This window comes from Neovison vison, chromosome 2 (assembly GCF_020171115.1).
Source record: "Neovison vison isolate M4711 chromosome 2, ASM_NN_V1, whole genome shotgun sequence".
Lineage (NCBI taxonomy): Eukaryota > Metazoa > Chordata > Mammalia > Carnivora > Mustelidae > Neogale > Neogale vison.
In genome coordinates, this window is record NC_058092.1 from 37,989,898 (window position 1) to 38,004,625 (window position 14,728).

The window sequence follows — 14,728 nt, forward strand, 5'->3', positions numbered from 1 at the left end:
AGGAGTAACATGACCTGATTTGCATTTTTAGAAGATGGATCAGACTGTAGTGTGGGCCTCAGGAGCCTGCTAAGGGCTTTAGGGCAGTGCTTGGGGTCCAGGAGGTGGTAGGAGAACGAGGAAAGTGAGCAGATTTGGATCATACAGTTAGAGCCAGATGGCAGGTAGACCATGAGGATGAAGGGGCCAGAGGAATCAAAAGAAACACTGAGGTTTTTGTCCTGAGGGACTGGCTGCATTTACTGAGAGGGGAAGGCTGAGGGAGTGAGTGGGGGTGGGGGTGACAAAAATCCAGTTTTAGGTCATGTTAAGTATGAGCTGCCCACTGGGGTCCTGGAGGTGCTAGGGAAGCAGCCTACATGTGAGCGCGGGGCTCAGCAGAGCTGTCCAGGCTGGAAGGTTGGGTTCCATTGCACAGGGATGCTATTTAAAGCTATTTAAAGCAAAGGGCCCACCTGAAAGACAGAGAAGACAGAGAAAGCCTGCGGCTAACACCAGAGGACCTACTCATTTCCAGTTTGAGAGACGAGCCTCCACCCCAAGCAACAGAAGTAGAACACCAGAAGGCAAGAAGGCAGGATACCCAGTGAAAGAAACCAGGGAAGTGACCATTAGATTTGACCGCAGGGAGGTCGCTGGGAGGCATTTCAGGGGATTGCTAGGGACAAAAACTCCATAGATTGAGAACAGAGGGAGGAGAGGAAGCAGAAACAGCTAGTTCAGGCAACCCTTCTCAGGCTGTGGGGAAAAAGGCTTAAAGTAATGGAGTGGCATAAGAACATGGTGGCAATGGAGAGACCTTTTAGAACATGGGTCCTACAGGGTGCTTATATGCTGATAGGAAGGATGGGCAGAAGGAAGGAACTTGGGATCCCAGGGAGAGAGGGCTTTACCGGAGACAGCCTTGAGAGGCACGAGAGAGTGCGCAAGACACTTGAGATCCAAAGGCAGCGGACAGGCTAATCCTTGGTGGGACATTTCAGCTGCTGTTTACATGAGGGAAGGCAGCTAGCATACGACAGTCTCAAAGAAGGGGGCCCCCATGACCGGTCCGAGGATGCAGTCATTCAGAGTAGAAGCATTTGTGCGGCGTGTCTTCATAGGAGGGAGTTAAGAACAGGAGGCTATCCAAAGGGGCCAAAGTTTGGGATTCACCAGAATGAGAGGGCCAGGCTGAGGCAGGAGAGAGCAAGTACAGAGGTTGTCCAGATGGACTCAAGCAGAGCTAAATGAAGTATAAAGGGTTAAGCGGGGGGGTAATTGGTGGTTCAACCATCATCTAGGGGTGATGTGGGTCTTTCAACTTCCTCCTTTTATCTGGGTGCTTGCAGGACCCATGCGATTTATGCAAGTTAATGTATGCATTTCTTTTCTTTCTTTTTTTTTTTTTTAAAGATTTATTTATTTATTTATTTGACAGAAATCACAAGTAGGCAGAGAGGCAGGCAGAGAGAGAGGAGGAAGCAGGCTCCCTGCTGAGCAGAGAGCCCCATGTGGGGCTCAGGGCTCCATCCCAGGTCCTGGGATCAGGACCTGAGCCGAAGGCAGAGGCTTCAACCTGCTGAGCCACCCAGGCGCCCCAGTGTATGCATTTCTATAGTGACTAAGAGCTTGTAACTGCCAAACACAAGCTGTATAAGAAAAAGCTTCACAACTTCCCAGCTTCCTCCCTCCAGATCTCCTTGTCCTCATCTGTGGAGGGAAAACAACAGCAAGGCGGGGCTCCCAGCTTTGTCGTGGGGATCCAGCTGATGGACGTGAGAGCACTTGGTGTACGGTCGAAGCTGGGAATATTACTTTTATGATTGTTATTAATAATACTGATAAGACGAGGACTCTAAGATACGTCCTGTCCTAGGATAAACACTGTGGCGCTCTTCTGAAAAACTTATAAGGGGCACCTGGGTGGCTCACTTGGCTGAGCGTCTAACTCTTGATGTCGGCTCAGGTCATGATCTCAGGGTCGTGAGATGGAGCCCTGGGTCAGGCTCTGAGCCGGGCATGGAGATTTCTTAAGAACTTCTCACTCTCTCTCCCTCGGCGTCTCCTCCCTCTCCCCTCTGCAAATGCACTCGCTCTCGCTCTCTCTCTCTCAAGTAAATAAATAGTTATAGGGGCACCTGGGTGGCTCAGGTGGTTAAGCCTCTGCCTTCAATTCAGGTCATGATTCCATTGTCCTGGGATCGAGCCCCATATCGGGCCCCCTGCTCAGCAGGGAGTCTGCTTCTCCCTCTCTAGCTTCCCCACACTGGTGTTCCCTCTCTCACTCTCTCTCTCTCTGTCATAAATAAATAAAATTTTAAAAAGTAGTCATAAAAGAGCACGAGTCATCCGCAACATGGGCACCTTCTGCAGAAGTCTTGCGTGTCCATGGCACGGTGGTCTCCAGAACCCCCACGTCGAGTAGTGGAACAGGGGACACTGCGCACAAGGGCGCTCGGCTGAGGACGTGAGTGGGCAGTGCTATCCAGCCGGAGGCGAGGACCTGCCTCTGTGCTTGACTCCGCCAGGCACTGTGCAAGCTGGCAGTGGCTTGGGGGACGCCCACCAGCACACTTCTGCAAATATTTAGAATGACTTGGCCTTTACTTACCCAAACCAGTAATGGGGAGTCTGTTGACTTTCTTTAGTTCTCGACATTTTCATGATGACGTTCCAGGTGTATCCCCAGTTACAGATGTTCTCTCCTCTACTTGCATGCCCTGCTTTCTCCTTAAACTCGTCATATCCAAATTCGAAACTCCATCTTTCTCAATTTAGAATTTGGGTTGGATTCTCTCCTTCTCATCTGTTATGCATGCTACGTCTTCTCATTAATCCTACCCAGAGGCTACTTACGACATTTAGCGACAAGAAACTCACTTCCTTCTGAGGCAGCCAACTCCACTTTAAAGCAACTCTTAACATTTAGAAACATCTGTAAATCGAGTCTGCCTCCACCTGTCTGAGGTGTACATCAGCATACCTTATATCCACAAGGGACTGGTTCCCTCCCTCGGGATCCCATGGAGCAAGTCTTCTCCACTGTCTTTGTCATAGATTCACAGAGACAAGGTCACTATTTATAGATTCACAGAGACAAGGTCACTCTGTGTCTCATTGTTCTTTCTTCCCTTCCTTATGTAAAAGGTTTTGCCTGTGTCTACTCTCTTGATCACCATTTTAAAGATTCCTTGTGTGGTGATGGGCATTGAAGAGGGCACATGGTATGATGAGCACTGGGTGTTAAGCTCCACTAATGAATCATTGAATATTGTATTAAAAACTAAGGATGTACTATACCTTGGCTGATTGACTTTAAATTAAAAACAGTTTTAAAAGATTCCTTGTTCCTAGAACCCATGCTGGTTCCAACATTCTGCAGTTGTCTCATTCGTTGATTTACTAAGTCGTACATCTGTCATCTATGTGCCCAGGGATTGGAGGCTAAGAGAGATGAAATGATTTGTCCAGAATCTTCCAGCGGCTAAGCTGTTCTGATTGTAGACCTGCTCTTTCAATATACCACGGCTGCCTCCGTCGAGAAGCAATGGCCCTTTGAATCCAGTCAGCCTTCCAAGTGGCAGAAGTGCCCCCGCTTAGCTGAATTTTCTGCCTCAGAGCTTTTCCCTTAATCTGTCCAGACTGTCTAGCAGTCCTACTTCTTTCTTCTCCTCTCAAATCAGCAGCTCATGCTAGAGGTCTAGCCGAATCAGTGCCAACCATTTCTTCACCGTTCTAGAGCCTTTTTCCTCCAGACTTCGAGACATCCCACAGCTGAAGTAATCACTGTTTCCAGCCATAACCTAAAACATTAATTAGAGCAGGACTAGGAAAACAGTTCTTCAGACAGTGAATTATTAAGACAGTGAATTCAAAGGACTGTCACATCTAGAGGGAGAGAATATGGCTAGACAGAAGCCTCATGAGGGTAGAGCTTGTGTCTGTGTTTTTCATTTAACTTTGTGCATCATTCATATTCCTAATGGCTGCTACAGCTAATTGATAACATATTGGGGGCACTTCCACTGTGTCGGGCATTTAACAGATGTAAGAGGTGGGAGAATGCCATTTGTTCCAACCCCTCACCAACACTTGACCTGTCCCATTTTTGTGATTACAGTCATCCTTGTGGGTGTGAAGTGGTCTCTCATTGTGTTTTTAATGTGCACTTCTCCAGTGACTAATGATGCTGCATCTTTCTTGTACTTCTTTGACATTCTTAGTGAGTGAATCCTTTGTTCGAAGTTTTGGCACACATACTCCTGGGCTGTTAGACTTTTTCCTGACTTGTGATAACTTCCTCAATATTGTGTTCACAAATCTTTTGTCAAACAAGAGTTTTGCAAATTCATGTTTTCTCCCAGGACATGGCTTGTATTTTCGTTTTCTGAAGAATGCCTTCTGAAGAGCAAATTTTTTTTTAACTTCTAAGAAATCCAGGTTTTTTGTTTAATAACTCATGCTTTTTGTGCCTTATTTTAAAGATCTTGGCCTAACTCATGGTCACTAAGGTTTTCTTTCCTTGGCTTTCTCCCAGAAGTTTTATAGTTTTAGGTTTTACAATTAGGTTCAGTAATCCATTTTCAGTTGAATTTTGTATGAAGTGTGAGGTAAGGATCAAGAGCTCCTCCCCCCCCTTCCTCCTCTTCCTTCTTCTTCTTTGGAAATGACTATCATCCCAGTCTCATGTGTTAAAAAGATTATCCTTTCTGTACTGCATTGCCTTTGCATCTTTATAAAAAATCATTTGTTGCTGGTGTGTGGGCCTATATTTGGACTATTTTGTTCCACTGATATATATATTTACAGCAACACAACACTGCCTTTATTATTATAGCTTTAAAATTAGCTAAACAGCTAGGCAGTGTACGTCTTCGAACTTTGTTCTTCATTTTCAAATTTCTTTGGCTACCTTAAGTCATTTGCATTTTCATACAGATTTTAGAATCAGTTTGTCAATTTTTGCACAAAATCCTGCTGAGTTTCTGACTGAAACTGCAATGAATCTCCAGATCAATCAGGGGAGAATTTACATTTTTAATCTTGTGATTCATAAGCATGGCTTATCTTTTTTTAGATTTTCTTTAACTTCCCCTGGCAATATTTTGTGATTTTCAGCATGTATAACATATATATCTTTTATAATAATTTTCCCTAAGTATTTTATAATTTTTAATGCTGTTATACATAGCACTTTAAAATTTTCAATTTATGGGGACACCTGGGGGCTCAGTTGGTTAAGCGTCTCCCTTCAGCTCAGGTCATGATCCCAGGGTCCTGGGATTAAGTCCCGCACGCACGGGCTCCCTGCTCAGCAGGGAGCCTGCTTCTCCCTCTCCCTCTGCCTGCTGCTCCCTCTGCTTATGCTTGCTCACTCTCTCACTCTCTTTCTGACAAGTAGATAAAGTATTAAAAACAATTTAAAATTTTCAATTTATGACTGTGCTTTGCACATATATAAAATACAACCGAATTTTGTATATTGCTTTTATTTCCCACAACCTTACCTTTTTTTTTTAATATATCTAGTGAGATGACCATATGGATCTGTAATGATATTCCCTCTTCATTCTTGTTATTGGTAATTTAATGTGTATTTTTCATTTGTATATGTTCTTAAAAATAAACGTTGCTGTTTTGTATGTATGTATTTTTAATGCATATAAATGGTACTGTGTTATTAATCTGATTCCTTTTTTGCTTTTGGGCCCCAAAGAGTACACTCTACAACCAATTTCTATTTCTTCTGACTGCTACGTAATACACAATGGTGCTACCCCATACATCATACCTGTTCACTCTGACTGATGGTCTTCCAAGTTGCCTCCAACTCCCTGACTCCACAGATAATGTCGCCATGAACATCTTTATACATATTCTCTTGTAAACCTGCATGAAGTTTGGGGGGATGCATACTCAGGAGCTCAATAGCTGAATTATAAAATGTGCATACAGTTAATTTGACTATATGATAGGGAATGTCCTCCAGAATGGCTCTACCACTTCATATCCTGCCCGCCTAAGGGACTTAGGGAATCCTGTATCTGTGAATCTGCCACCATCCAGCCTTCTATTCTTTTTATTGGTGTAAATAATAGAAAATGATATGTCATTATAGTTTAGCTTAAATCTCTCTGATTACTAATGCTTATAAGCAGCTCTCCCTATATTTTTTTGTTTTGGGGGGAGGTTCCATTTCTGAATATTTCATATATATCCTTTGAGTTTTCTCCTTTTCTTGCTCATTTGCAGGAATTTCCTGTATCTTCTAAATGTTAATCTTTTAAAAAATATTTTATTTATTTGAAAGAGAGAGATAGAGAGTGTGTGAAGGGGGAGAGGCAGAAGGAGAAACAGACTCTCCACTGAGCTGGGAGCCTGACTCAAGGCTCAAGCCCAAGACCCATAAGATTATGACCTGATTTGAGGGCAGCCACTTAACCAAATGAGCCACTCTGGTGTCCCTAAATGTTAATCTTTTGTCAGTTTTAAACATTGTGAATATCTTCTATCCTGTTATTGATTTATCTTCTCCATGGTGCCATTTATTGATAAGAAATCCTTCTTATTTATTATTTTATTATTTTATCTTTTTAAAGGTTTCTATTTATTTGTGAGAGAGAGAGAGAGAGAGACTGAGCATGAGCAGGGGAAGGGGGCAGAAGGAAAGACTCCCAAGCAGACTCCCTGGTGAGCATGAAGCCCAGCGCAGGGCTTGATCCCACGACTCTGAGATCACGACCTGAACTGGTATCAACAGTCGGGTTGCTTAACACTCTAGCCACCCAGGCACCCCCGGGACACATTTTTAATATTAAGTCAGCCTATCCGTGAACATGAATGTCTCTCAATGAATTCAGATTATCTTCTATGTTTTTTTTTTAAGGATTTTATTTATTTATTTGACAGACAGAGATCACAAGTAGGCAGAGAGGCAGGCAGAGAGAAAGAAGGAAGCAGGCTCCCTGCTGAGCAGAGAGTGCAAGGCGGGGCTCGATCCCAGAACCCTGAGATCATGACCCGAGCCGAAGGCAGAGGCTTTAACCCACTGAGCCACCCAGGCACCCCCATCTTCTATGTTTTATATTAGTATTATATTCTTTTTATATAGTAGTCTTTTATATGCTCTTTCTCCATAGTATTTTTGTTGTAATTCCTAGATACTTTCTATGTTGTTGTTACTATGAATGGTGCCCATATTTAATGAGTGCCTTCTGTCTGCAGGCCCTGTGTGGGGTGCTAGGGATGTAGGATGTAGTAGTGGTCATGACACAGGCTCTGGTCTCATGGAGCTGACACTGCAAAGACAGACATGACACATGTAAATAGATCAATAAGACCACACATTGTGAAGAGTTGCTAAAGCAGAGAGATTTGCTAAAGCAAAGGCCCAGCCTTCCACCCTGGCCCTTTGCCTTCCCTACGTCATTCCGCAGTGCTCTGCGTCTCTGCTCTTACAGAGATCCTGACCAGATGTCAAGAAACCAGGATTTCCAGTCCCGGATCTGATTCTATCTAACCAGTTTGCTCATCTTTAGAACAAAGGGCTGAACTAGACAAACTTTCAGGACTCTTCTAGCACCATCCATTTTCCTTTGTTCCTTCTCTTCTCCCTCCCTCTCTCCTTCCTTCCTTTCCTTCCTTCCTTCCCTGATGGAGTGTGAAAGAAAGCACAGTACTCCCTGGGGAAGGGAAACTGCCATGTCTGGTTTTAAGATGTCACAATAGTCAGGCCAAATGCCCACAGAACGTTCAGGTATGAATCTTGAGAGAAGACTCTATGGTAGCAATGGACAATTGAGAGATATACTTCAAGCTGCCATGTGAATGAGACAACTTAGAAAGAGTGCATAAAATAACAAAAGAGGAGGACTAAGAATAGAACCTGGGGTCTGAGCCATTTAAAGTAAATTAGAGAGAGGACAATTTTCAGAGGAAAATGGCCATAGGTTTGGTTTTTTTTTTTTTTAAGATTTTTTTTTAAATTTTTTATTTTTTATAAACATATATTTTTATCCCCAGGGGTACAGGTCTGTGAATCACCAGGTTTACACACTTCACAGCACTCACCAAAGCACATACCCTCCCCAATGTCCATAACCCCACCCCCCTTCCCCCAACCCCCCTCCCCCCAGCATCCCTCAGTTTGTTTTGTGAGATTAAGAGTCACTTATGGTTTGTCTCCCTCCCAATCCCATCTTGTTTCATTTATTCTTCTCCTACTCACTTAAGCCCCCATGTTGCATCACCACTTCCTCATATCAGGGAGATCGTATGATAGTTGTCTTTCTCCGCTTGACTTATTTCACTAAGCATGATACGCTCTAGTTCCATCCATGTTGTTGCAAATGGCAAGATTTCATTTCTTTTGATGGCTGCATAGTATTCCATTGTGTATATATACCACCTCTTCTTTATCCATTCATCTGTTGATGGACATCTAGGTTCTTTCCATAGTTTGGCTATCGTGGACATTGCTGCTATAAACATTAGGGTGCACATGCCCCTTCGGATCACTACGTTTGTATCTTTAGGGTAAATACCCAGTAGTGTGATTGCTGGGTCATAGGGCAGTTCTATTTTCAACATTTTGAGGAACCTCCATGCTGTTTTCCAGAGTGGTTGCACCAGCTTGCATTCCCACCAACAGTGTAGGAGGGTTCCCCTTTCTCCGCATCCTCGCCAGCATCTGTCATTTCCTGACTTGTTGATTTTAGCCATTCTGACTGGTGTGAGGTGGTATCTCATTGTGGTTTTGATTTGTATTTCCCTGATGCCGAGTGATGTGGAGCACTTTTTCATGTATCTGTTGGCCATCTGGATGTCTTCTTTGCAGAAATGTCTGTTCATGTCCTCTGCCCATTTCTTGATTGGATTATTTCTTCTTTGGGTGTTGAGTTTGCTAAGTTCTTTATAGATTTTGGACACTAGTCCTTTATCTGATATGTCGTTTGCAAATATCTTCTCCCATTCTGTCAGTTGTCTTTTGATTTTGTTAACTGTTTCCTTTGCTGTGCAAAAGACTTTGATCTTGATGACATAGGTTTAGTTTTAAATGACAAAGGTTTTTAATCTCCTTTGAAGACACTTTGAGTGGAAGTTTAATGATTCAAAATCAATCTTTTAGAATTATTTCTACATCATCTTCCCTCTGGAATAAAACTGGAAAAAAATGTCAAATTGATGACCTTCTGTGATCTCAAAAGCATATTGTCTTTTAAGGATTTTGTTAACAAGATACTGGAGCAAGTCACTCTATTGCACATTGCCTCAGTTTCCCCATTTATAAAGTGAGCATAATAAGTCTTATCTGATGAGGCTGTGGTTAATGTGAAATTTGGCTTAGGAAAGTAGGAAATTTTTATGGAATTAGGAAATCTTCATGTTTTAATTCTTTATGATAATACCAAGGGTTAAATTTGTTTTCTTTCTCTGACCTTTTCTCCCCATCCAATGACTAGCTTTTTCGTAAACTAGTGTTCATTCCATTCTTGCATACCTCCTCCTTCTGTCTCAGCTCCTCTGGGCGCCCCACGCCCAGCAGTTGGGAGATTGGAAAGACACCATCTGCTGGTTAATAAACAGACATGTATTCATTTATAAGTTGATTGGATGAGCGTGTCTCTTGATGTCCCCGTTCTGAATGTTTGTGCATTCCACCACAATCTCACACCCAGAGGCTGTGTGGCTGGGATGAATCCCATCTGAGCTGACCATCCTTCCTGGAATCCGTGGGCTGCAGAGGACGTGAGTTTAGCCAAAGTGGACACCTGCCACCGACTCAGAACAGCAGTGGCTCTGGAGAACCCTGACTTTACAGAGTCTGCTTGGGGCCCTGACCGCAAGGCCCGAGCATCACGGATGGAGCATCTACGGGACATCTTATGGGTGGGGGGAGAGCGTGGTGAAACTGGAGTAAACCAAGAGACCTGGGTCCTAGCGCCTCAGAAGGAAAGAGGATAGTGCGGATGGTGACAGGCTTGGGACAGACCCTTAAGGCATTTCATGGGCAACTTTTTATTTATCTAGGCCAGATTGGGACCCAGCAACCCATAACTTCCCCTGCCGATGGATTACTATTCTTCCTAAAGATCCACACGTCTCTCAAGTCCCTCTGAGCTCTGCGACATCCGCTGGCTGCCCTTTCTGGAGCGAAAGGATTTCTCTGGGAGCTGCAGGCGCTCGTGCTCCCTGCACTTGGCTGGAGTCTTGGGCTGCCCTCCTCCAAGCCGACATGAATTGCTACAGATGTATCTGGGCTCCTTGGCCATGCACTTGAGTTCTTTATCTCCAGGTCCGTGTCCCAGAGACATGAATTGTTGAAAGGGAGACTGTTTGCTTTGTTTTTTTAAAGATATGTTGAAGAAACAGAATGAAGCACAGAATTAAGAAGAGCCAGCTCCTCCACTGCCCACAGGTTTAGAGGCACAGAAAATCCTTTTGTGAGATGGGAACTCACACCAATCAGTTTGCAAGGCCTTTCCATTTCCCAGAGGGGACACTGAGGCCCTCCCATTAAAAGCACTTGCCCAAAGTATTGTAGAGAGTCAGTGACAGAACGGATTTTTGGTTTAATCCCAGTCTGAGCTTCGACTCTGTACAGCAGGGATGACTTAGGGCAGTCTTAGAAGGGGGATAAGTGGCCCTGGGCAGCACACAGGCAGCCAGGACCAGGCCAGGGGCTGGGGCTGTCTCCGCGGGCCTGCACATCTGTCCCTGGGAGCTCACGCTGGTCCTCGCTTTCTGTCTTAGTCTTCTCTCCTCCAGCTTGGGCTGCCATCCACACAGCAGGACTGGTCTGGGGCAGGGGGTGGTCTGTCTGTGGGCACACCTACCTGATCACTCCAGCCGAGCTCTAAGCCCCACACCCACCCCCCACTAATCGCAGGGTCTGAAAGCCAATGGTTGGTGAGTGGATCCCGGCACTGTAGCTGGAACATGAACTTGAGGTCGGACAGACCTAAATTCTGAACCCCAGTTTACCTGCTCTTAGTTGTACAGACTTACACAAGCGACTTTAGGACCTCCACTTCCAAATTTGATTTTCACACTAACCCAGGTGAAGAACACATGTTAGAAAAGTGAGAATCGTAGATGAAATGGCGACAGTGTAGGGACAATAGTAATTACAGGAGAGGTAGATCATGACCAATGGGACCCTCGTTCCCTGGCGCTGAGTTCAAATCCTCCCACCGGCAAGTTCTGTGAGGCAGGTGCAAGGCTTGTCCCATTTTATGGATGAGGAAACCATGGCAGGAAGGGTTGGGCACTAGCTTTGCTATCTCTCTGTGTCCCTCACGTGCTTCCTGAGACAGGCAAGGAATTCCTTCCCACCGTACTGGGGAGAGGTTGAGGCACAGAGAGGAAGATAAACAGTGAGCCCAGGGTCACCAAGAAGGAGTTACTAGAGAGGCTGGGTCTGAGTACAGATTCCCTGGCTCCCATCTCAGGGTCCCCCGCCCCTGGCCTCTACTTGCTGGGCTCCGCCAAGCCCCAGGGAAGGCATGTTGCCTGGGAGCAGTGCTCTCCCAGGCCAGCTCACCCCTCCCGCCAGGGAAGCACTGCCCTTATCCCCTGCCAGACAGCCTTGTTGCCCAACGCATGGACAGGAGCCAAGCCTGGCAGCCTTTGGTGGGCATCCAAGTTGAACTGCTCTTTCCTGCGCCGAGTTTAGCACGCAGCATGGCTTCATCATCCAAATATGTCCTGCCAGACAGGCCTCAGCTGCTGGCCGGCGGGGCACTTGGCGGCCCGAGAGAGCTTGGCGTTAATTGGGCCCAGCCAACATAAATCATGGCTCTCATTAAGAGGAAGTCCAGCCATTCTCCAGCAGGGAAGGGGTGAGAGGTGGATGGCAGGGGAAGAACCTCTCACGGAAAGGGGTTGAATCCCGTGGTGGCCCTGGGACCCTAGCAAGTGTCTGGATCATGCAGACCCTCTCATCCAACCACCCATCCACGGGGCTAAGGGGCTGTCCCCAAAGATCTCTGAGAGTTCATACCAATCATAGAGAGGTCCTGGTGCTTTGGGTTGGGGGGGATGCTGTTTTTCCTCTCTGCTTGGAGCACCATCAGGGATAAATCCCATTATAGCCTATGGGGCATCTGTCATCTGACTTTGGGGGGCAAGAGAAGGTCCTCCCCATGAACAAAAGATCTCCCAGGGGCTGCTTTGCTGTCTGGAACCTTGACAGCAGAAGGCTTGGATGGTCCCAGCCACAGAGCAAGGCACTCTAGCAGGGGCAGTTTCCCGGAGAAGCTGGGTCACTTGCAGCAAGGCAGGGAAGGGGTTGCCTGCCAGGGTCTGTCCTAAAAGCAAACTTGAGCTGCAAACAATGGTCAGCTGGACTGAGGTGACCAGAAAATATTGGGTCAGTTTGAAAACAAATTACAAACTTAAAACCTCTGATCTTGCCAAGCACGCACGCACACACATACCCGCCCATGCGTGCCTCATGATGTTCATTCCACCCTCGGCACTGATGAAGCTCTAGCCACGTGCCAAGTACCATGTGGGGCCTGGGAGTATCGATGAACCACATGGAATCATCGCCTTATCCAGAGTCATGATCTATGGAGAAGGACAAGCATCTGAAAAATTGACATCAATCCTCTACCAAAGATTTGTGCAAGGTCTTCTGGGTACAGACGCAGAAGTTACGGACTCTTTGATGTGGTGGGAGGCGGTCCAGGAGGCAGACGGGGTTCCCAGAGGAGATGGCATCAGCAGTGTCTTGGAGAGTGAGTTGAAAGTACAGGAGAGGACAGCAGAGGAGAGGGAAGGGGGAATAAAAGCCGAACAGAGAGATGAAAGGGGCGCTCTGCTCAGAGAACAGAACAGCTGGTTCTGTGTGGTTAGAGGGGAGGATAAGGAGTGAGGGGTGGGGAAAAGGGTCTAGTGAGGCTCAGGCTTGGACTTCTAGGATGACCCATCTTCAGGGGGGACCTAAGTTTGTTCCAGTGATATTTTACAGCAGTTCCTAAATCCTGACTGTGCCTCAGAGACACCCGAGAGCTTTCATAAGATACAAATAACCAGTCCCTACCCCTGCGATCCTGATTTAGCTGGCATGGTGGGGGCCAGGAATCTTTTAAATCAGCTTCCTAAGTAATTCTGAAGTAGCTAGCTAACAGCCTAAGATTGCTCGAAAATGTAAGATGCCAATACATGTGTCAGAGAAAAATAGAGCAGAATTGGGAGACAGAATTCTGAGGGAGGGGGATGGCACAGTTTGCAACAGCATGGTCAGGGAATGGAAGAACTGAGGGAGTGGAGGAGAGAGCCCTGGGGAAGCCTGGGGGAAGACCATTCCCAGAAGTAAAAACAGCATGTGCAAAGGTCCTGTGGCAGAGCTGACTGACGTCTTGAGGGGAAAATAAGGCCAGTGCTGCTGAAATATAGGAGGTGAGGTCAGAGAGGCAGTCGGGACAGGCAGGTTGTGTAGGGCTTATCCCCTGGCCTTTTTAAACCTTTGATTTAGTCCCACCATCTTGTGAAGAAACGGGCCCAGAGAAAGGACCTTGAGTAGGATCATCTTCTCTGTGCTCCTCTTTGGCACAGCACTTGGAACAAGGCCGTGTGGCTGGGTAGTATAGAGGAGCATGGAGATAAATAGAATATAGGTTTGGTTGCCCCAAGGGTCTCAGTCTAGAGGGGGAGACCCCCCTCATGCGCTTCTTTCCAACAGGTGGCAGACTGTAATTCATGCTAGCATCCTGATTCCAGCTATCACAGAATTAGCTGTCCCAGCTTAAGGATGTGTGGAGGAGGTGGGCATGTGACTGAGCAGACTGTCACTGAATAGCACCTGGGGGGTGGGTAGGGTAGGAAGCGGAGCAAGTGCAGAGAGGGAGGGGAAAGGGAGGTCTGTGGTTTGGGGAAGGCAAAATGCAGACTCAGAAAGTCCTGAGTTTCAAATCTGGAGCAGCCTTGACATCTGAGACCAACTGGGGGCACATGGCTTTTTTGCATCTCCCTGGTCTCTATGTCCCCACCTTTCCACAGGGTTGATCCCTCCTCTGAATGTTGGCTGTGGAGATGGCTCACCTGCTACGTGGTCCTGGGTCCACCAGCCGGGGGCATGGTGTGGGGGAGGCCGGCTCACGGAGGAAGTCTGGCCGCACCCTGCCCAGGGGTAGAGCCCTCTCTCTTTGGAGCACTGAGTGCTTCCATTGGCTGCAAGAAGAGGAAGAAAGCCAGGTGAGGAAGGAGGAGAGCACGATTTGGTCTGTTTTCCTCCCTACCCACAGAAACACTTTCAGGCTTTCTGGGAGCCACTGTGGGCAAGGGCCACCAAAAGGCGTCTCCTCACCATTTGTGCTGCCCATCTCATTGGCCAATGTGTTCCAGATCTCAACTGCGCTCTGGAAGTGGCATCGTTATTACCGCCTTGTTTCACACAGTGGAGGGGCCAGGGGGACACGTGGAGGTGGGCACGATTGTCCTCGAAGGAGCCAGGGTTTTTCTGTGTTTTTTTCCTCTCTACCCTGCCGACCTCCAGGGCCAGGCCAAGGGCATACAGACCTTGAGGAACCTAGCATACCTAGGTGAGTGGGGAGCTGCTGAGCAGGTCAGGAAGCTGGGGACACTCCCCCTCTTTCTGTGTGAAGGAGTTGTAGGTGACAGTGGTCCCATGGTCCTACCCCCTCCATCCTGCCAGGGCTTCCACGTTGGCCAGCCCCAGCCCCATTTTCTAGGCTCAGTCCAGTTAGCTCAGCCTGGGAAGGGAGCCTGGGTTAGAAAGACA